Source organism: Schistocerca gregaria, chromosome 6 (genome assembly GCF_023897955.1).
Source record: "Schistocerca gregaria isolate iqSchGreg1 chromosome 6, iqSchGreg1.2, whole genome shotgun sequence".
In the NCBI taxonomy this organism is placed as follows: domain Eukaryota; kingdom Metazoa; phylum Arthropoda; class Insecta; order Orthoptera; family Acrididae; genus Schistocerca; species Schistocerca gregaria.
Window position 1 is genome coordinate 30856617 of NC_064925.1, and position 19596 is coordinate 30876212.

Genomic DNA, 19596 nt, shown 5'->3' on the forward strand with positions numbered 1-19596 from the left:
TGAAGGCCACGTACGGAAACAGCGATCACCGAAACGCCGAAAGCGGCGTCGTCGGACCGTGTCGGAACACAGCGGTTCGCATTCGGCCGGGGAAGAACGACTGACCACTCAAGAAGCCAGCCCCGAAGCTGAAGCTTTTTCCACTGACTCCAACCTAGCAGAACAGACAGAAAAACATGCAGCTTTCGACCATCAGCCCATTGACAGAAACAGTAAGCAGCGGGAAGGTACCAGTGCAGGTAGCGAAGTCGCCCGGTCCCTTACTATCAAACATTCTGAGGCTATGGACCATGAACAGACATCCGCGCCCGCTTCATGGGCCGAGGACGTTGAGACACAAGATCACGACCCGCGGCCAGCTGAGGCGCCGCCGGATCATGCAGCATAAGCAGCACAAGGAGGACCGCGTTCGGCGGGGGGTGACATCACTTCCGATGTTCGCTTCTCTCCACCTTCACCATGGATAACCTCGCCCAAACAACTCGTTGCCAGGCTTACCGCCTGGCGACAATGAATATCAACATGATCAGTTCTCCTGTCAAGATCCAACTTTTGAAAGAAACCATACGAGCCATGGGGGTTGACTTTGCTTTCCTACAAGAAGCGAAAACGACGGCACTCCCGCACTTTTACGGGTACACCACACATGTGACGCCCGGTAGCCCTGCAGATACCGGAGTGGCAATATTAGTGCGTGAAGGAATTGAAGTTACCGACGTCACGTTTCTTCCCTCCGCTCGAGGAATAGCATTTACGGCACTCAACACCCGATTCATTAATGTTTACGCGCCGTCGGGTACCACAAGACGTCACGACCGCGCCAGATTCTACTCCACAGATGTCGCTCCCCTTTTCCTAGGGCGATACGACCACAGCGTCTTCGCCGGCGATTTTAATTGTGTACTTCACCCCAAGGACCAAATCCCACATTACACGCCTTGTCCGGAACTGGGTGCGATGATCCAAGAACTTCACTTGTGCGACACGTGGGAAAAAGTCCACGGTAACCGCTCTGGCCACACTCATCTTACCAGTCATTCGGCCAGCCGACTCGACCGCATATATGTGTCACAAGATCTCACACAAGGTGTGGTGGACGCCGAACTATGGCCTCAAGCCTATTCTGATCACAGTGCCTATATCTGCACTATACACCTACGCCCCCAACAAGTCTGGCGCAGCAATGGCTTTTGGAAGCTCAACATAACTCATCTCCAGGACCTGGATTGCCGTCGGCAAGTTGCAGCAACGTGGACTGACTGTGAACGCCGCCACCCTCGATACGCCTCGACCCTGGAGTGGTGGCTCCTCTGTGCCAAACCAGCAATCCGTAGGACACTTATGCAATATGGCAAGGACGTGACTGCGTGGCATCGACAGACCCTCGATTTTTACTACGCGACTCTCAGGGACCTCGACGCCTTACCCCCTTCCCCGGAGAGACAACATGATCAAAGCAGAATCAAGGCTCACATACTATCATTGACGAAGCGCCGACTAGAAGGTGCAGTCGTCCGCTCGCGACGGCACGACCGAACGTTTGCGGAGGAACCCACTATGCATCACGTTGTGGCGGATAAGCGCCGACAACGCCAACACTTAATCACACAACTCAGGACACACGACGGTCGCTTATGTACGACCCAAGCAACCATAGTAAAGGCGGTGGAGGATCATTTTCGTCATCTTTACAAGGAAAGAATCGTCGATGACGAGGCCACTACTGAAGTGTTACAGCAGGTAACACGTACTATCGACGAGGCTACCGTGAATGCACTAACAGAGGAAATCTCACTCGAAGAAGTCGAAGACGCCGTGGACAAAGGTGCGGCCAATAAGTCTCCTGGACCTGATGGATTGCCCATCGAATTCTACCGGACTTTCCGTGACATCATGATGCCTCGCTGGGTTATAATGTTCCGCGAACTTACGTCTCCAGACTGTGTTGTGCCGCCAGCGTTTGTAGAAGGACTTCTCATACCGGTACATAAGCCAGGTGGAGGGCTATCGATTAACGACTATCGGCCGCTTACAATGCTGAACGCCGATTACAAGATTTTCACCAGGATTATGGCGAGCCGTATTAAGACGACTTTGCCGATGATCCTCGCTCCTGAACAGACGTCGCAGGGGGGAGAAGCCAACATACACATGGCCACCGGTGACTGCAAGGATTTAATAGCAATCGCTTCTGCGTGCCGTCTGAGAGCGGCGATCGTCTCCGTAGATTTCAACCGCGCCTTTGATAGAGTGCACCACAACTTCCTCCTACGAGTGATGGACTGTATGGGATTCCCCCCGGGCCTCATCGACACCCTACGGCGTCTTTGGACCACAGCCAGCTCACACGTCCAGGTTAATGGAAGGACGGTAGGACCAGTACCCATTAAGAGGTCTCTACGACAGGGTTGTCCCCTTTCTACCTACCTTTAAGCCATCGCACTCGAGCCACTCCTAGGGGGCCTTAACCACCGCCTATCTGGCATCACGCTGCGGGACGTCACCTTTCGCTATAGGACATACGCTGACGACCTGCTACTGCTGGTTCGTTCCAATGACGAAGTTCAAAGCGTACTAACCTGGATTGAGCGATACGGACAGGCCGCCGGCAGTCTTCTGAACATCAACAAGTCGGCGGCGTTGGATATTGGGCGAGATCTCGGACCGGAAGCCCTCGCTCCCCTCCCACCAGTTTCTGATCTGCTATATTTGGGAATCACGTTCAAGAAAGATGTACGTAAAACAGCTGCAGCAAACTACCGACGGTTATTACAGATCATACGCGCAATGGTGCGACAGAACCTGCTCCGGGACTTGAACCAGCTACAACGTGTTGAATACCTGAACCTCTACGTGGCATCAAAACTCAATCACGTGGCACAAGTCCTCCCACTACCGCTGCAGATAGGTCGCCGGCATCAAGCGGCCTTCAGTTACTACGTTTCCGCAGGTCATATCTTTAAAGTACGATACGACACTCTTACCCTCCCAGTGCACAAAGGAGGGCTGGGATTGGTCAACGTCAGGGCGAGAGCAGCTAGCCTTTACATGAGCAACATGAGGAAACGATGGAAAAGTCAATATACCTCTCTCACGGGTCGTCTACTACAGGTTCTGATGCCAGTCTCTAACGTCCCGCCGGTGTCGGTTGCGCACGTCGCACCACAGCTCTCCCATGTGTCGACCTTCATTCTTGATTACAGCTATGTCAGCTCGAACCTCTCCGCCACGCGTCCACCAAAGGCGAAACATTTTTACACCAACCTTCTGCGTGCTGTTCCCCATAACGTGGTGGAAAACAAGTACCCTACGGTTCACTGGCCAAGAGTGTGGAAAACGATACACCACAACTTTCTGTCCTCCACGGTGCGTTCGAAGTGGTATCAGATCGCCAACAAAAAATATGCCACACTACAGCGACTTCACACTATTGGACTGGCAGACTCCCCTTATTGCCCAGATTGTCACCTTTTGGATACTGATGAACATCGTTTTACTTGCGCATCATCGTCCGGAGTTTGGCGACTAACACAGAAGATATTGGCTTGTTACCTCCGGGTTACACCTGATATGATTGACCCTCAGACCCTACTCTGTCCCGATGGAACTTACTTTCCGGCTGCAAAATATCATGCGCTTACATGGTTCAAAGGACTTACAGTCGCCTACATCTTTCGCGACGGAGAGAAAGAGCAGCTTGATTACTGGTGGTTCCTGCAAAATGCTCACAATGCCCTCGAACGCACACCGAAATACCGTACGCTCTTCGCAAATTATTTACGCAGCGTTTTCGTTAACCCCCCACTCAGCTGGGGAGTGCCGAGCTGCGGTTAATGTTCTGTGCCGCATCACACAAACGGCTGAACGTTCTGCCTTGTCAGCCATGAGCGAAGGAAGAGACAAGCTGCTGCAAGGATGCTGTTTTCCTTGAGGCACTAGCGAAGCTGAATGCCTCCGTTGCAGATGCCCTTCAAAGGCGCAATTGGAGATATCAGATAACGATGACGAGGCTCCAAGTGGAACCAGTTACATTATTGAAGAACCTTTTAGTTGGAATTATATCAGTGATTTATGTTTTTATTTCTGGATTACATTTTTATGCCACCTTTGTTGTTGTAACACTTACTTGTAACACTTACTTACTAGAATTCACATGTAACAAAAAAAAAGTGGCAAAGGATAGCCCTAACCTTGATTTCCCATATTTCCCCTGATATATAGGCAGCTCTCTGGGGTGGGTTTACTCAGGAGCCAACGCCTGAAGTGGATCAGATTTTTTGTTATAGGATGAAAAGTGGCGGTGGCACTTAGGGGTTTTTTTAGTTCCATTTTCCTAAGGGGCTTTTAAGGGAAATTACTTTATAGAGAAAAAAATAAACATTAAAAAAAAATTAAAAAAATAAAATAAAAAAAGTAAAACAATAAAACAAAAAAAAGATGGTAGAGCGCTCGCTTAGCATGCGAGAGGTACTGGGATCGATACCCAGCGCCTCCAGAATTTTTAACACACCTACATGCGCACCTTGCCATGCAAGTGGAGTAATTCACAGCCAGCAGATGTGTCTAGGCAGATACAAGAGAACGATTAGCATCCACAATTGGCAAGCGTGCGGTTATTCGTGCGCAGGAAGCACCCTCCTCCAACTCCTACACTTAATTTACAAACAGTACAAGTGTTCCCATAACATTCTTAAGCCTACGTCGGAAAGATCTGCCTTACGCCGGGTTCACGTAAATCCCACTGCACATTCCTATTCTTTGCGTGCAGTCGGCTGCTACTGGTGTTGCTAGTTGTGACTTCTGATAACAGATGCCGTAGCAATCAATTCATGGAGTGATTTGTATGTTTTGCGATAGTCTGTCTCTGACAAGCAAGCACAGGTGACATAGGTGCGAACTCAGAAAGCTTGCAGCCCCTCGCTGCCTGCAGACACCGAGCAGCCACACTAGGAGGGCGGCCTAAGCCGTAGGCGAAATGTGCTCATTCGCTTTGGCGCGACGTCGAACTATAAATAATGCTGTCACTAGCGTGAACGTTGCGTGAGCGTCGTGTAAAGTCGTAAAAGTCGGCTGCATGGGCGAGTGCCATGTTTGGGGAGCGTTTCGTAGTTTGCGCAGTGCAATGGAGACGTGGAAACTTGTTGTGGCCCAGTGTTTTGCAGTTGGACGACAAGAGTGGTACACAGTAGCAAAGAGCGAGGCACTGAGTTTGCATGAACAGTGGAGTGCAGATTGGGGCTCGAGATGTGCTTGTTACCTCAGGTGCTGTGTGATTGTCGACAAGGAGTGAAAACGGAGCAATTTGTGACCCCCTTTCAATTTAAGACGTTAAAAACAGACGGAATTTGCATTCTTAATACCAGAGCATCGAAACTACTTGGAACTCTTGTGTATATGAACGTGTCCGCGCCTTTGTACTCTGGTCCCTTCAGCGCTACAAACCAACCAAGCATCGTTTCCGTGCACATCAGAGTCGCAAGGAATGGAGAATAGCGCAGTTTGGTCGCGGATGGGGGCGTAGCTCAGTTGGTAGAGCGTTCGCTTTGCGTGTGAAAGGACCCGGGTTCAAGCCCCGGCGCTTCCATGTTTTGTGGTCAGTGGATGCCAAGTGTTGATCGCGGCGAACCTAAAGGCATGCAAGATGTTGCAAAGCCAGCGTCACAGACTTGTATGATGCATACTGACGTAAGGAGAGCAAGATGTATGTGTGGGGACCGGCTGTCATCGAGTGCAGGTCTGTCTTAGGTATCACGGCTTAACGTCATTGAAGTCTAGAGAGTGGACAACACGTTCGTCTTACTCAGAGCGGTGTCAGAATTCTATTTTCGACGTGATGCGTGCCACTTCCATTGTGGCCAACTACGATTCAATACAGAATGCACGAAACCTGAAAGACACCCTCACAGATACATAGAGAGTAGTGTTTGTCTGCGGAATAATGGGAGTGCAAGCGTCTGTGACATTGATATTGCTGTATGTAGCACAATTTATCATGGAGGGGGCGTAGCTCAGATGGTAGAGCGCTCGCTTAGTATGCGACAGGTACTGGGATCGATACCCAGCGCCTGCAGAATTTTTAACACACCTACATGCGCACCTTGCCATGCAAGTGGAGTAATTCACAGCCAGCAGATGTGTCTAGGCAGATACAAGAGAACGATTAGCATCCACAATTGGCAAGCGTGCGGTTATTCGTGCGCAGGAAGCACCCTCCTCCAACTCCTACACTTAATTTACAAACAGTACAAGTGTTCCCATAACATTCTTAAGCCTACGTCGGAAAGATCTGCCTTACGCCGGGTTCACGTAAATCCCACTGCACATTCCTATTCTTTGCGTGCAGTCGGCTGCTACTGGTGTTGCTAGTTGTGACTTCTGATAACAGATGCCGTAGCAATCAATTCATGGAGTGATTTGTATGTTTTGCGATAGTCTGTCTCTGACAAGCAAGCACAGGTGACATAGGTGCGAACGCAGGAAGCTTGCAGCCCCTCGCTGCCTGCAGACACCGAGCAGCCACACTAGGAGGGCGGCCTAAGCCGTAGGCGAAATGTGCTCATTCGCTTTGGGGCGACGTCGAACTATAAATGAGGCTGTCACTAGCGTGAGCGTTGCGTGAAGTCGTTAAAGTCGGCTGCATGGGCGAGTGCCATGTTTGGGGAGCGTTTCGTAGTTTGCGCAGTGCAATGGAGACGTGGAAACTTGTTGTGGCCCAGTGTTTTGCAGTTGGACGACAAGAGTGGTACACAGTAGCAAAGAGCGAGGCACTGAGTTTGCATGAACAGTGGAGTGCAGATTGGGGCTCGAGATGTGCTTGTTACCTCAGGTGCTGTGTGATTGTCGACAAGGAGTGAAAACGGAGCAATTTGTGACCCCCTTTCAATTTAAGACGTTAAAAACAGACGGAATTTGCATTCGTAATACCAGAGCATCGAAACTACTTGGAACTCTTGTGTATATGAACGTGTCCGCGCCTTTGTACTCTGGTCCCTTCAGCGCTACAAACCAACCAAGCATCGTTTCCGTGCACATCAGAGTCGCAAGGAATGGAGAATAGCGCAGTTTGGTCGCGGATGGGGGCGTAGCTCAGTTGGTAGAGCGTTCGCTTTGCGTGTGAAAGGACCCGGGTTCAAGCCCCGGCGCTTCCATGTTTTGTGGTCAGTGGATGCCAAGTGTTGATCGCGGCGAACCTAAAGGCATGCAAGATGTTGCAAAGCCAGCGTCACAGACTTGTATGATGCATACTGACGTAAGGAGAGCAAGATGTATGTGTGGGGACCGGCTGTCATCGAGTGCAGGTCTGTCTTAGGTATCACGGCTTAACGTCATTGAAGTCTAGAGAGTGGACAACACGTTCGTCTTACTCAGAGCGGTGTCAGAATTCTATTTTCGACGTGATGCGTGCCACTTCCATTGTGGCCAACTACGATTCAATACAGAATGCACGAAACCTGAAAGACACCCTCACAGATACATAGAGAGTAGTGTTTGTCTGCGGAATAATGGGAGTGCAAGCGTCTGTGACATTGATATTGCTGTATGTAGCACTATTTATCATGGAGGGGGCGTAGCTCAGATGGTAGAGCGCTCGCTTAGCATGCGAGAGGTACTGGGATCGATACCCAGCGCCTGCAGAATTTTTAACACACCTACATGCGCACCTTGCCATGCAAGTGGAGTAATTCACAGCCAGCAGATGTGTCTAGGCAGATACAAGAGAACGATTAGCATCCACAATTGGCAAGCGTGCGGTTATTCGTGCGCAGGAAGCACCCTCCTCCAACTCCTACACTTAATTTACAAACAGTACAAGTGTTCCCATAACATTCTTAAGCCTACGTCGGAAAGATCTGCCTTACGCCGGGTTCACGTAAATCCCACTGCACATTCCTATTCTTTGCGTGCAGTCGGCTGCTACTGGTGTTGCTAGTTGTGACTTCTGATAACAGATGCCGTAGCAATCAATTCATGGAGTGATTTGTATGTTTTGCGATAGTCTGTCTCTGACAAGCAAGCACAGGTGACATAGGTGCGAACGCAGGAAGCTTGCAGCCCCTCGCTGCCTGCAGACACCGAGCAGCCACACTAGGAGGGCGGCCTAAGCCGTAGGCGAAATGTGCTCATTCGCTTTGGGGCGACGTCGAACTATAAATGAGGCTGTCACTAGCGTGAGCGTTGCGTGAAGTCGTAAAAGTCGGCTGCATGGGCGAGTGCCATGTTTGGGGAGCGTTTCGTAGTTTGCGCAGTGCAATGGAGACGTGGAAACTTGTTGTGGCCCAGTGTTTTGCAGTTGGACGACAAGAGTGGTACACAGTAGCAAAGAGCGAGGCACTGAGTTTGCATGAACAGTGGAGTGCAGATTGGGGCTCGAGATGTGCTTGTTACCTCAGGTGCTGTGTGATTGTCGACAAGGAGTGAAAACGGAGCAATTTGTGACCCCCTTTCAATTTAAGACGTTAAAAACAGACGGAATTTGCATTCGTAATACCAGAGCATCGAAACTACTTGGAACTCTTGTGTATATGAACGTGTCCGCGCCTTTGTACTCTGGTCCCTTCAGCGCTACAAACCAACCAAGCATCGTTTCCGTGCACATCAGAGTCGCAAGGAATGGAGAATAGCGCAGTTTGGTCGCGGATGGGGGCGTAGCTCAGTTGGTAGAGCGTTCGCTTTGCGTGTGAAAGGTCCCGGTTTCAATCCCCGGCGTCTCCATGTTTTGTGGTCAGTGGATGCCAAGTGTTGATCGCGGCGAACCTAAAGGCATGCAAGATGTTGCAAAGCCAGCGTCACAGACTTGTATGATGCATACTGACGTAAGGAGAGCAAGATGTATGTGTGGGGACCGGCTGTCATCGAGTGCAGGTCTGTCTTAGGTATCACGGCTTAACGTCATTGAAGTCTAGAGAGTGGACAACACGTTCGTCGTACTCAGAGCGGTGTCCGAATTCTATTTTCGACGTGATGCTAGCCACTTCCATTGTGGCCAACTACGATTCAATACAGAATGCACGAAACCTGAAAGACACCCTCACAGATACATAGAGAGTAGTGTTTGTCTGCGGAATAATGGGAGCGCAAGCGTCTGTGACATTGATATTGCTGTATGTAGCACAATTTATCATGGAGGGGGCGTAGCTCAGATGGTAGAGCGCTCGCTTAGCATGCGAGAGGTACTGGGATCGATACCCAGCGCCTCCAGAATTTTTAACACACCTACATGCGCACCTTGCCATGCAAGTGGAGTAATTCACAGCCAGCAGATGTGTCTAGGCAGATACAAGAGAACGATTAGCATCCGCAATTGGCAAGCGTGCGGTTATTCGTGCGCAGGAAGCACCCTCCTCCAACTCCTACACTTAATTTACAAACAGTACAAGTGTTCCCATAAGATTCTTAAGCCTACGTCGGAAAGATCTGCCTTACGCCGGGTTCACGTAAATCCCACTGCACATTCCTATTCTTTGCGTGCAGTCGGCTGCTACTGGTGTTGCTAGTTGTGACTTCTGATAACAGATGCCGTAGCAATCAATTCATGGAGTGATTTGTATGTTTTGCGATAGTCTGTCCCTGACAAGCAAGCACAGGTGACATAGGTGCGAACTCAGAAAGCTTGCAGCCCCTCGCTGCCTGCAGACACCGAGCAGCCACACTAGGAGGGCGGCCTAAGCCGTAGGCGAAATGTGCTCATTCGCTTTGGGGCGACGTCGAACTATAAATGAGGCTGTCACTAGCGGGAGCGTCGTGTAAAGTCGTAAAAGTCGGCTGCATGGGCGAGTGCCATGTTTGGGGAGCGTTTCGTAGTTTGCGCAGTGCAATGGAGACGTGGAAACTTGTTGTGGCCCAGTGTTTTGCAGTTGGACGACAAGAGTGGTACACAGTAGCAAAGAGCGAGGCACTGAGTTTGCATGAACAGTGGAGTGCAGATTGGGGCTCGAGATGTGCTTGTTACCTCAGGTGCTGTGTGATTGTCGACAAGGAGTGAAAACGGAGCAATTTGTGACCCCCCCCCCCCCCCCTTTCAATTTAAGACGTTAAAAACAGACGGAATTTGCATTCTTAATACCAGAGCATCGAAACTACTTGGAACTCTTGTGTATATGAACGTGTCCGCGCCTTTGTACTCTGGTCCCTTCAGCGCTACAAACCAACCAAGCATCGTTTCCGTGCACATCAGAGTCGCAAGGAATGGAGAATAGCGCAGTTTGGTCGCGGATGGCGGCGTAGCTCAGTTGGTAGAGCGTTCGCTTTGCGTGTGAAAGGACCCGGGTTCAAGCCCCGGCGCTTCCATGTTTTGTGGTCAGTGGATGCCAAGTGTTGATCGCGGCGAACCTAAAGGCATGCAAGATGTTGCAAAGCCAGCGTCACAGACTTGTATGATGCATACTGACGTAAGGAGAGCAAGATGTATGTGTGGGGACCGGCTGTCATCGAGTGCAGGTCTGTCTTAGGTATCACGGCTTAACGTCATTGAAGTCTAGAGAGTGGACAACACGTTCGTCTTACTCAGAGCGGTGTCAGAATTCTATTTTCGACGTGATGCGTGCCACTTCCATTGTGGCCAACTACGATTCAATACAGAATGCACGAAACCTGAAAGACACCCTCACAGATACATAGAGAGTAGTGTTTGTCTGCGGAATAATGGGAGTGCAAGCGTCTGTGACATTGATATTGCTGTATGTAGCACAATTTATCATGGAGGGGGCGTAGCTCAGATGGTAGAGCGCTCGCTTAGCATGCGAGAGGTACTGGGATCGATACCCAGCGCCTGCAGAATTTTTAACACACCTACATGCGCACCTTGCCATGCAAGTGGAGTAATTCACAGCCAGCAGATGTGTCTAGGCAGATACAAGAGAACGATTAGCATCCACAATTGGCAAGCGTGCGGTTATTCGTGCGCAGGAAGCACCCTCCTCCAACTCCTACACTTAATTTACAAACAGTACAAGTGTTCCCATAACATTCTTAAGCCTACGTCGGAAAGATCTGCCTTACGCCGGGTTCACGTAAATCCCACTGCACATTCCTATTCTTTGCGTGCAGTCGGCTGCTACTGGTGTTGCTAGTTGTGACTTCTGATAACAGATGCCGTAGCAATCAATTCATGGAGTGATTTGTATGTTTTGCGATAGTCTGTCTCTGACAAGCAAGCACAGGTGACATAGGTGCGAACGCAGGAAGCTTGCAGCCCCTCGCTGCCTGCAGACACCGAGCAGCCACACTAGGAGGGCGGCCTAAGCCGTAGGCGAAATGTGCTCATTCGCTTTGGGGCGACGTCGAACTATAAATGAGGCTGTCACTAGCGTGAGCGTTGCGTGAAGTCGTAAAAGTCGGCTGCATGGGCGAGTGCCATGTTTGGGGAGCGTTTCGTAGTTTGCGCAGTGCAATGGAGACGTGGAAACTTGTTGTGGCCCAGTGTTTTGCAGTTGGACGACAAGAGTGGTACACAGTAGCAAAGAGCGAGGCACTGAGTTTGCATGAACAGTGGAGTGCAGATTGGGGCTCGAGATGTGCTTGTTACCTCAGGTGCTGTGTGATTGTCGACAAGGAGTGAAAACGGAGCAATTTGTGACCCCCTTTCAATTTAAGACGTTAAAAACAGACGGAATTTGCATTCGTAATACCAGAGCATCGAAACTACTTGGAACTCTTGTGTATATGAACGTGTCCGCGCCTTTGTACTCTGGTCCCTTCAGCGCTACAAACCAACCAAGCATCGTTTCCGTGCACATCAGAGTCGCAAGGAATGGAGAATAGCGCAGTTTGGTCGCGGATGGGGGCGTAGCTCAGTTGGTAGAGCGTTCGCTTTGCGTGTGAAAGGTCCCGGTTTCAATCCCCGGCGCCTCCATGTTTTGTGGTCAGTGGATGCCAAGTGTTGATCGCGGCGAACCTAAAGGCATGCAAGATGTTGCAAAGCCAGCGTCACAGACTTGTATGATGCATACTGACGTAAGGAGAGCAAGATGTATGTGTGGGGACCGGCTGTCATCGAGTGCAGGTCTGTCTTAGGTATCACGGCTTAACGTCATTGAAGTCTAGAGAGTGGACAACACGTTCGTCGTACTCAGAGCGGTGTCCGAATTCTATTTTCGACGTGATGCTAGCCACTTCCATTGTGGCCAACTACGATTCAATACAGAATGCACGAAACCTGAAAGACACCCTCACAGACACATAGAGAGTAGTGTTTGTCTGCGGAATAATGGGAGCGCAAGCGTCTGTGACATTGATATTGCTGTATGTAGCACAATTTATCATGGAGGGGGCGTAGCTCAGATGGTAGAGCGCTCGCTTAGCATGCGAGAGGTACTGGGATCGATACCCAGCGCCTCCAGAATTTTTAACACACCTACATGCGCACCTTGCCATGCAAGTGGAGTAATTCACAGCCAGCAGATGTGTCTAGGCAGATACAAGAGAACGATTAGCATCCGCAATTGGCAAGCGTGCGGTTATTCGTGCGCAGGAAGCACCCTCCTCCAACTCCTACACTTAATTTACAAACAGTACAAGTGTTCCCATAAGATTCTTAAGCCTACGTCGGAAAGATCTGCCTTACGCCGGGTTCACGTAAATCCCACTGCACATTCCTATTCTTTGCGTGCAGTCGGCTGCTACTGGTGTTGCTAGTTGTGACTTCTGATAACAGATGCCGTAGCAATCAATTCATGGAGTGATTTGTATGTTTTGCGATAGTCTGTCCCTGACAAGCAAGCACAGGTGACATAGGTGCGAACTCAGAAAGCTTGCAGCCCCTCGCTGCCTGCAGACACCGAGCAGCCACACTAGGAGGGCGGCCTAAGCCGTAGGCGAAATGTGCTCATTCGCTTTGGGGCGACGTCGAACTATAAATGAGGCTGTCACTAGCGGGAGCGTCGTGTAAAGTCGTAAAAGTCGGCTGCATGGGCGAGTGCCATGTTTGGGGAGCGTTTCGTAGTTTGCGCAGTGCAATGGAGACGTGGAAACTTGTTGTGGCCCAGTGTTTTGCAGTTGGACGACAAGAGTGGTACACAGTAGCAAAGAGCGAGGCACTGAGTTTGCATGAACAGTGGAGTGCAGATTGGGGCTCGAGATGTGCTTGTTACCTCAGGTGCTGTGTGATTGTCGACAAGGAGTGAAAACGGAGCAATTTGTGACCCCCCCCCCTTTCAATTTAAGACGTTAAAAACAGACGGAATTTGCATTCTTAATACCAGAGCATCGAAACTACTTGGAACTCTTGTGTATATGAACGTGTCCGCGCCTTTGTACTCTGGTCCCTTCAGCGCTACAAACCAACCAAGCATCGTTTCCGTGCACATCAGAGTCGCAAGGAATGGAGAATAGCGCAGTTTGGTCGCGGATGGGGGCGTAGCTCAGTTGGTAGAGCGTTCGCTTTGCGTGTGAAAGGACCCGGGTTCAAGCCCCGGCGCTTCCATGTTTTGTGGTCAGTGGATGCCAAGTGTTGATCGCGGCGAACCTAAAGGCATGCAAGATGTTGCAAAGCCAGCGTCACAGACTTGTATGATGCATACTGACGTAAGGAGAGCAAGATGTATGTGTGGGGACCGGCTGTCATCGAGTGCAGGTCTGTCTTAGGTATCACGGCTTAACGTCATTGAAGTCTAGAGAGTGGACAACACGTTCGTCTTACTCAGAGCGGTGTCAGAATTCTATTTTCGACGTGATGCGTGCCACTTCCATTGTGGCCAACTACGATTCAATACAGAATGCACGAAACCTGAAAGACACCCTCACAGATACATAGAGAGTAGTGTTTGTCTGCGGAATAATGGGAGTGCAAGCGTCTGTGACATTGATATTGCTGTATGTAGCACAATTTATCATGGAGGGGGCGTAGCTCAGATGGTAGAGCGCTCGCTTAGCATGCGAGAGGTACTGGGATCGATACCCAGCGCCTGCAGAATTTTTAACACACCTACATGCACACCTTGCCATGCAAGTGGAGTAATTCACAGCCAGCAGATGTGTCTAGGCAGATACAAGAGAACGATTAGCATCCACAATTGGCAAGCGTGCGGTTATTCGTGCGCAGGAAGCACCCTCCTCCAACTCCTACACTTAATTTACAAACAGTACAAGTGTTCCCATAACATTCTTAAGCCTACGTCGGAAAGATCTGCCTTACGCCGGGTTCACGTAAATCCCACTGCACATTCCTATTCTTTGCGTGCAGTCGGCTGCTACTGGTGTTGCTAGTTGTGACTTCTGATAACAGATGCCGTAGCAATCAATTCATGGAGTGATTTGTATGTTTTGCGATAGTCTGTCTCTGACAAGCAAGCACAGGTGACATAGGTGCGAACGCAGGAAGCTTGCAGCCCCTCGCTGCCTGCAGACACCGAGCAGCCACACTAGGAGGGCGGCCTAAGCCGTAGGCGAAATGTGCTCATTCGCTTTGGGGCGACGTCGAACTATAAATGAGGCTGTCACTAGCGTGAGCGTTGCGTGAAGTCGTAAAAGTCGGCTGCATGGGCGAGTGCCATGTTTGGGGAGCGTTTCGTAGTTTGCGCAGTGCAATGGAGACGTGGAAACTTGTTGTGGCCCAGTGTTTTGCAGTTGGACGACAAGAGTGGTACACAGTAGCAAAGAGCGAGGCACTGAGTTTGCATGAACAGTGGAGTGCAGATTGGGGCTCGAGATGTGCTTGTTACCTCAGGTGCTGTGTGATTGTCGACAAGGAGTGAAAACGGAGCAATTTGTGACCCCCCTTTCAATTTAAGACGTTAAAAACAGACCGAATTTGCATTCGTAATACCAGAGCATCGAAACTACTTGGAATTCTTGTGTATATGAACGTGTCCGCGCCTTTGTACTCTGGTCCCTTCAGCGCTACAAACCAACCAAGCATCGTTTCCGTGCACATCAGAGTCGCAAGGAATGGAGAATAGCGCAGCTTGGTCGCGGATGGGGGAGTAGCTCAGTTGGTAGAGCGTTCGCTTTGCATGTGAAAGGTCCCGGGTTCAAGCCCCGGCGCCTCCATGTTTTGTGGTCAGTGGATGCCAAGTGTTGATCGCGGCGAACCTAAAGGCACGCAAGATGTTGCAAAGCCAGCGTCACAGACTTGTATGATGCATACTGACGTAAGGAGAGCAAGATGTATGTGTGGGGACCGGCTGTCATCGAGTGCAGGTCTGTCTTAGGTATCACGGCTTAACGTCATTGAAGTCTAGAGAGTGGACAACACGAGCGGTGTCCGAACTGTCTACGCACTCCCATATAGAAGAGCCCGCATGGTGCCTTTTGTGTTCAATCCCGATGCAATTTCTGTGTTTCATTAACACTCTGAAGGTCTACAGATTACAAAATGCCTCCAGATGTGCTTCGGAAACTACCAGTGGTCTTCCTGGGAACGATCAAATGGTAGACATTTTGAGACATTACTCCCATGGAGTCTTCCAGACATCGGTCAAAGCCTAGACAGTATGAGACATTACTCCCATGGAGAAGAGACCGCATGGTGCCTGTTGTATTCAATCCCGATGCAATTTCTGTGTTTCATCATTATTCTGAAGGTCCACAGATTACAGAATGCCTCCAGATGTGCTTCGGAAACTACTACTGGTCTTCCAGGGAACGATCAAAGCGTAGACAGTTTAAGACATTACCCCCATGGACTCTTCCATAAATCGAGTAAAGCGTAGACAGTTTGAGACATTACTCTAATGGAGAAGAGTCCGCATGGTGTCTGTTGTATTCAATCGAGATGCAATTTCTGTCTTGAATCAACACTCTGAAGGTGCACAGATTACAGAATTCCTGCAGATGTACTCCAGAAACTACTTTGGTCTTCCAGGGAACGATCACAGCGTAGACAGTTTGAGACATTACTCCCATGGAGTCTTCCAGAAATCGACCAAAGCGTAGACAGTTTGAGACATTACTCCCATGGAGAAGAGTCCGCATGGTGCCTGTTATATTCAATCCCGAAGCAATTTTTGTTTCAACAACACTCTGAAGGTACACAGATTACAGAATGCCTCCAGATGTGCTTCGGAATCTACTACTGGTCTTCCAGGGAATGATCAATGCGTATACAGTTTGAGACATTACTCCCATGGAGTCTTCCGGAAATCGATCAAAGCGTAGACAGTTTGAGACATTACTCCCATGGAGAAGAGTCGGCATGGTGCCTGTTGTATTCAATGCTGATTCAATTTCTGTGTTTCATCAACATTCTGAAAGTCCACAGATTACAAAATGCCTCCAGATGTGCTTCGGAATCTACTACTGGTCTTCCAGGGAACGATCAAATCGCAGACATTTTGAGACATTACTCCCATGGAGTCTTCCAGACATCGATCAAAGCCTAGACATTATGAGACATTACTCCCATGGAGAAGAGGCCGCATGACGCCTGTTCTATTCAATCCCGATGCAATTTCTGTGCTTCATTAACACTCTGAAGGTCCACAGATTACAGAATGCGTCCAAATGTGCTTCGGAAACTACTACTGGTCTTCCAGGGAACGATCAAAACGTAGACAGTTTGAGACATTAATCCAATGGAGTCTTCCAGAAATTGATCAAAGCGTAGACAGTTCGAGACACTACTCCCATGGAGTCTTCCAGACATCGATAAAAGCCTAGACAGTTTGAGACATTACTCTCATGGAGTCTTCAAAAAATCGATCAAAGCGTAGACAGTTTGAGACATTACTCCAATCCAGAAGAGTCCGCATGGTGCCTGTTGTATTCAATCCCGATGCAATTTCTGTGTTTCATCAACACTCTGAAGGTAGACAGATTACAGAATGTCTCCAGATGTGCTTCGGGAACTTCTACTGGTCTTCCAGGGAACTATCAAAGCGTAGACAGTTTGAGACATTACGCCCATGGAGTCTTCCAGAAATCGATCAAAGCGTAGACAGTTTGAGACATTACTCTCATAAGGAAGAGTAAGAATGGTGCCCTTTGTATTCAATCCCGATGCAATTTCTGTGTTTCATCAACACTCGAAGTTTCACAGATTACAGAATGCCTCCAGATGAGCTTCGGAAACTACTACTGGTCTTCCAGGAAACAATCATAGCGTAGACAGTTTGAGACATTACTCCCATGGAGTCTTCCCGAAATCGATCAAAGCATTGACAGATTGAGACATTACTCCCATCGAGTTGAGTCCGCATGCTGCCTGTTGTTTTTAATCCCGATGCAATTATTGTGTTTCATCAACACTCTGAAGCTCCACAGATTACAGAATGCCTCCAGATGTGCTTCGGAACCTGCTACTGGTCTTCCAGGGAACGATCAAAGCGTAGACAGTTTGACACATTACTTCCATGGAGTCTTCCAGAAATCGATAATAGCGTAGACAGTCTGAGACATTACTCCCATGGAGAAGAGTCCGCATGGTGCATGTTGTATTCAATCCTGATTGAATTTCTGTCTTTCATCAACACTCTGAAGGTCCACAGATTACAGAATGCCTCCAGATGTGCTTCGGAAACTACTACTGGTCTTCCAGGGAACGATCAAAGCGTAGACATTTTGAGACATTACTCCCATCGAGTCTTCCAGACATCGATCAAACCCTATACAGTTTGAGACATTACTCCCATGGAGAAGAGTCTGGAGGGTGCATGTTGTATTCAATCCTGATTGAAATTCTGTGTTTCATAAACACTCTGAAAGTCCACAGATTACAGTATGCCTCCAGATGTGCTAAGGAAAGTACTACTGGTCTTGCAATGAACGATCAAAGCGTAGACAGTTTGAGACATTTCTCCCATGGAGTCTTCCAGAAATTGATCAAAGCGTAGACTGTTTGAGACATTACTCCCATGGAGAAGAGTTTGCATGGTGCATTGTGTATTCAATCCCGATGCAATTTCTGTGTTTCATCAACACTCTGACGGTCCACAGATTACAGAATGTCTCCAGATGTGCTTCGGAAACAACTACTGGTCTTCCAGGGAGCGATCAAAACGTAGACAGTTTGAGACATTACTCCCATTTAGTCTTCCAGAAATTGATCAAAGCGTAGACAGTTCGAGACACTACTCCCATGGAGTCTTCCAGACATCGATCAAAGCCTAGACAGTTTGAGACATTACTCTCATGGAGTCTTCCAAAAATCGATCAAAGCGTAGACAGTTTGAGACATTACTCCCATCCAGAAGAGTCCGCATGGTGCCTGTTGTATTCACTCCAGATGCAATTTCTGTGTTTCATCAACACTCTGAAGGTCCACGGATTACAGAATGTCTCCAGATGTGCTGCGGGAACTTCTACTGGTCTTCCAGGGATCTATCAACGCGTAGACAGTTTGAGACATTACTTCCATGGAGTCTTCCAGAAATCGATAATAGTGTAGACAGTTTGAGACATTACTAACATGGAGAAGAGTCGCAATGGTGCATGTTGTATTCAATCCTGATTGAATTCCTATGTTTCATCGACACTCTGAAGGTCCACAGATTACAGAATGCCTCCAGATGTGCTTCGGAAACAACTACTGGTCTTCCAGGGAACGATCAAAGCGTAGACATTTTGAGACATTACTCCCATGGAGTCTTCCAGACATCGATCAAACCCTAGACAGTTTGAGACATTACTCATATGGAGAAGAGTCTGCATGGTGCATGTTGTATTCAATCCTGATTGAATTTCTGTGTTTCATCAACACTCTGAAAGTCCACAGATTACAGAATGCCTCCAGATGTGCTTCGGAAACTAGTACTGGTCTTCCAGGGAACGATCAAAGCGTAGACAGTTCGAGACATTACTCCCATGGAGTCTTCCAGAAATCGATCAAAGCATAGAGAGTTTGAGACATTACTCCCATGGAGAAGAGTCCGAATGGTGCCCTTTGTATTCAATCCCGATTCAGTTTCTGTGTTTCATCAACACTCTGAAGGTCCACAGATTACAGAATGCCTCCAGATGTGCTTCGGGAGATACTACTGGTCTTCCAGGGAACTATCAAAGCCTAGAAAGTTTGAGGCATTACTCCCGTGGAGTCTTCCAGAAATCGATCAAAGCGTAGACAGTTTGAGACTTTACTCCCAATAAGGAAAAGTAAGAATGGTGCCCTTTGCATTCAAACCCGATGCAATTTCCGTGTTTCATCAACACTCGAAGTTCCACAGATTACAGAATGCCTCCAGATATGAGCTTCGGAAACTACTACTGGTCTTCCAGGGAACAATCAAAGCGTAGACAGTTTGAGACATTACTCCCATGGAGTCTTCCAGAAATCGATCAAAGCATAGACAGATTGAGACATTACTCCCATCGAGAAGAGTCCGCATGGTGCCTATTGTTTTCAATCCCGATGTAATAACTGTGTTTCATCAACACTCTGAAGCTCAGCAGATTACAGAATGCCTCGAGATGTGCTTCGAAAAGTACTACTGGTCTCCCAGGGAACGATCACAGCGTAGACAGTTTGAGACATTACTCCCATGGAGCCTTCTTTAATTCGATCAAAGCGTAGACAGTTTGAGACATTACTCCCATGGAGAATAGTAAGCATGGTGCATTGTGTATTCAATCCCGATGCAATTTCTGTGTTTCATCAACACTCTGACGGTCCACAGATTACAGAATGTCTCCAGATGTGCTTCGAAAACTACTACTGGTCTTCCAGGG

General features: G+C 48.8%; 12 non-coding genes across 12 annotated transcripts; all 12 read left to right on the forward strand.

Moving 5' to 3' along the window:
- Nucleotides 1-5511: 5511 nt before the first annotated feature.
- Trnaa-ugc (transfer RNA alanine (anticodon UGC)) lies at nucleotides 5512-5584 on the forward strand. The gene has a single exon. It is a non-coding gene; the product is annotated as a tRNA-Ala (tRNA).
- Nucleotides 5585-7075: 1491 nt separating this feature from the next.
- On the forward strand, nucleotides 7076-7148 carry Trnaa-ugc (transfer RNA alanine (anticodon UGC)). Its single transcript has one exon. It is a non-coding gene; the product is annotated as a tRNA-Ala (tRNA).
- A 413-nt stretch (nucleotides 7149-7561) lies between these two features.
- On the forward strand, nucleotides 7562-7634 carry Trnaa-agc (transfer RNA alanine (anticodon AGC)). Its single transcript has one exon. It is a non-coding gene; the product is annotated as a tRNA-Ala (tRNA).
- A 1005-nt stretch (nucleotides 7635-8639) lies between these two features.
- Trnaa-ugc (transfer RNA alanine (anticodon UGC)) lies at nucleotides 8640-8712 on the forward strand. Its single transcript has one exon. It is a non-coding gene; the product is annotated as a tRNA-Ala (tRNA).
- Nucleotides 8713-9125: 413 nt separating this feature from the next.
- Nucleotides 9126-9198, forward strand: Trnaa-agc (transfer RNA alanine (anticodon AGC)). The gene has a single exon. It is a non-coding gene; the product is annotated as a tRNA-Ala (tRNA).
- Nucleotides 9199-10214: 1016 nt separating this feature from the next.
- Trnaa-ugc (transfer RNA alanine (anticodon UGC)) lies at nucleotides 10215-10287 on the forward strand. The gene has a single exon. It is a non-coding gene; the product is annotated as a tRNA-Ala (tRNA).
- A 413-nt stretch (nucleotides 10288-10700) lies between these two features.
- Nucleotides 10701-10773, forward strand: Trnaa-agc (transfer RNA alanine (anticodon AGC)). The gene has a single exon. It is a non-coding gene; the product is annotated as a tRNA-Ala (tRNA).
- Nucleotides 10774-11778: 1005 nt separating this feature from the next.
- Nucleotides 11779-11851, forward strand: Trnaa-ugc (transfer RNA alanine (anticodon UGC)). Its single transcript has one exon. It is a non-coding gene; the product is annotated as a tRNA-Ala (tRNA).
- A 413-nt stretch (nucleotides 11852-12264) lies between these two features.
- Trnaa-agc (transfer RNA alanine (anticodon AGC)) lies at nucleotides 12265-12337 on the forward strand. The gene has a single exon. It is a non-coding gene; the product is annotated as a tRNA-Ala (tRNA).
- Nucleotides 12338-13347: 1010 nt separating this feature from the next.
- Nucleotides 13348-13420, forward strand: Trnaa-ugc (transfer RNA alanine (anticodon UGC)). Its single transcript has one exon. It is a non-coding gene; the product is annotated as a tRNA-Ala (tRNA).
- A 413-nt stretch (nucleotides 13421-13833) lies between these two features.
- On the forward strand, nucleotides 13834-13906 carry Trnaa-agc (transfer RNA alanine (anticodon AGC)). The gene has a single exon. It is a non-coding gene; the product is annotated as a tRNA-Ala (tRNA).
- A 1006-nt stretch (nucleotides 13907-14912) lies between these two features.
- Nucleotides 14913-14985, forward strand: Trnaa-ugc (transfer RNA alanine (anticodon UGC)). The gene has a single exon. It is a non-coding gene; the product is annotated as a tRNA-Ala (tRNA).
- Nucleotides 14986-19596: the final 4611 nt, after the last annotated feature.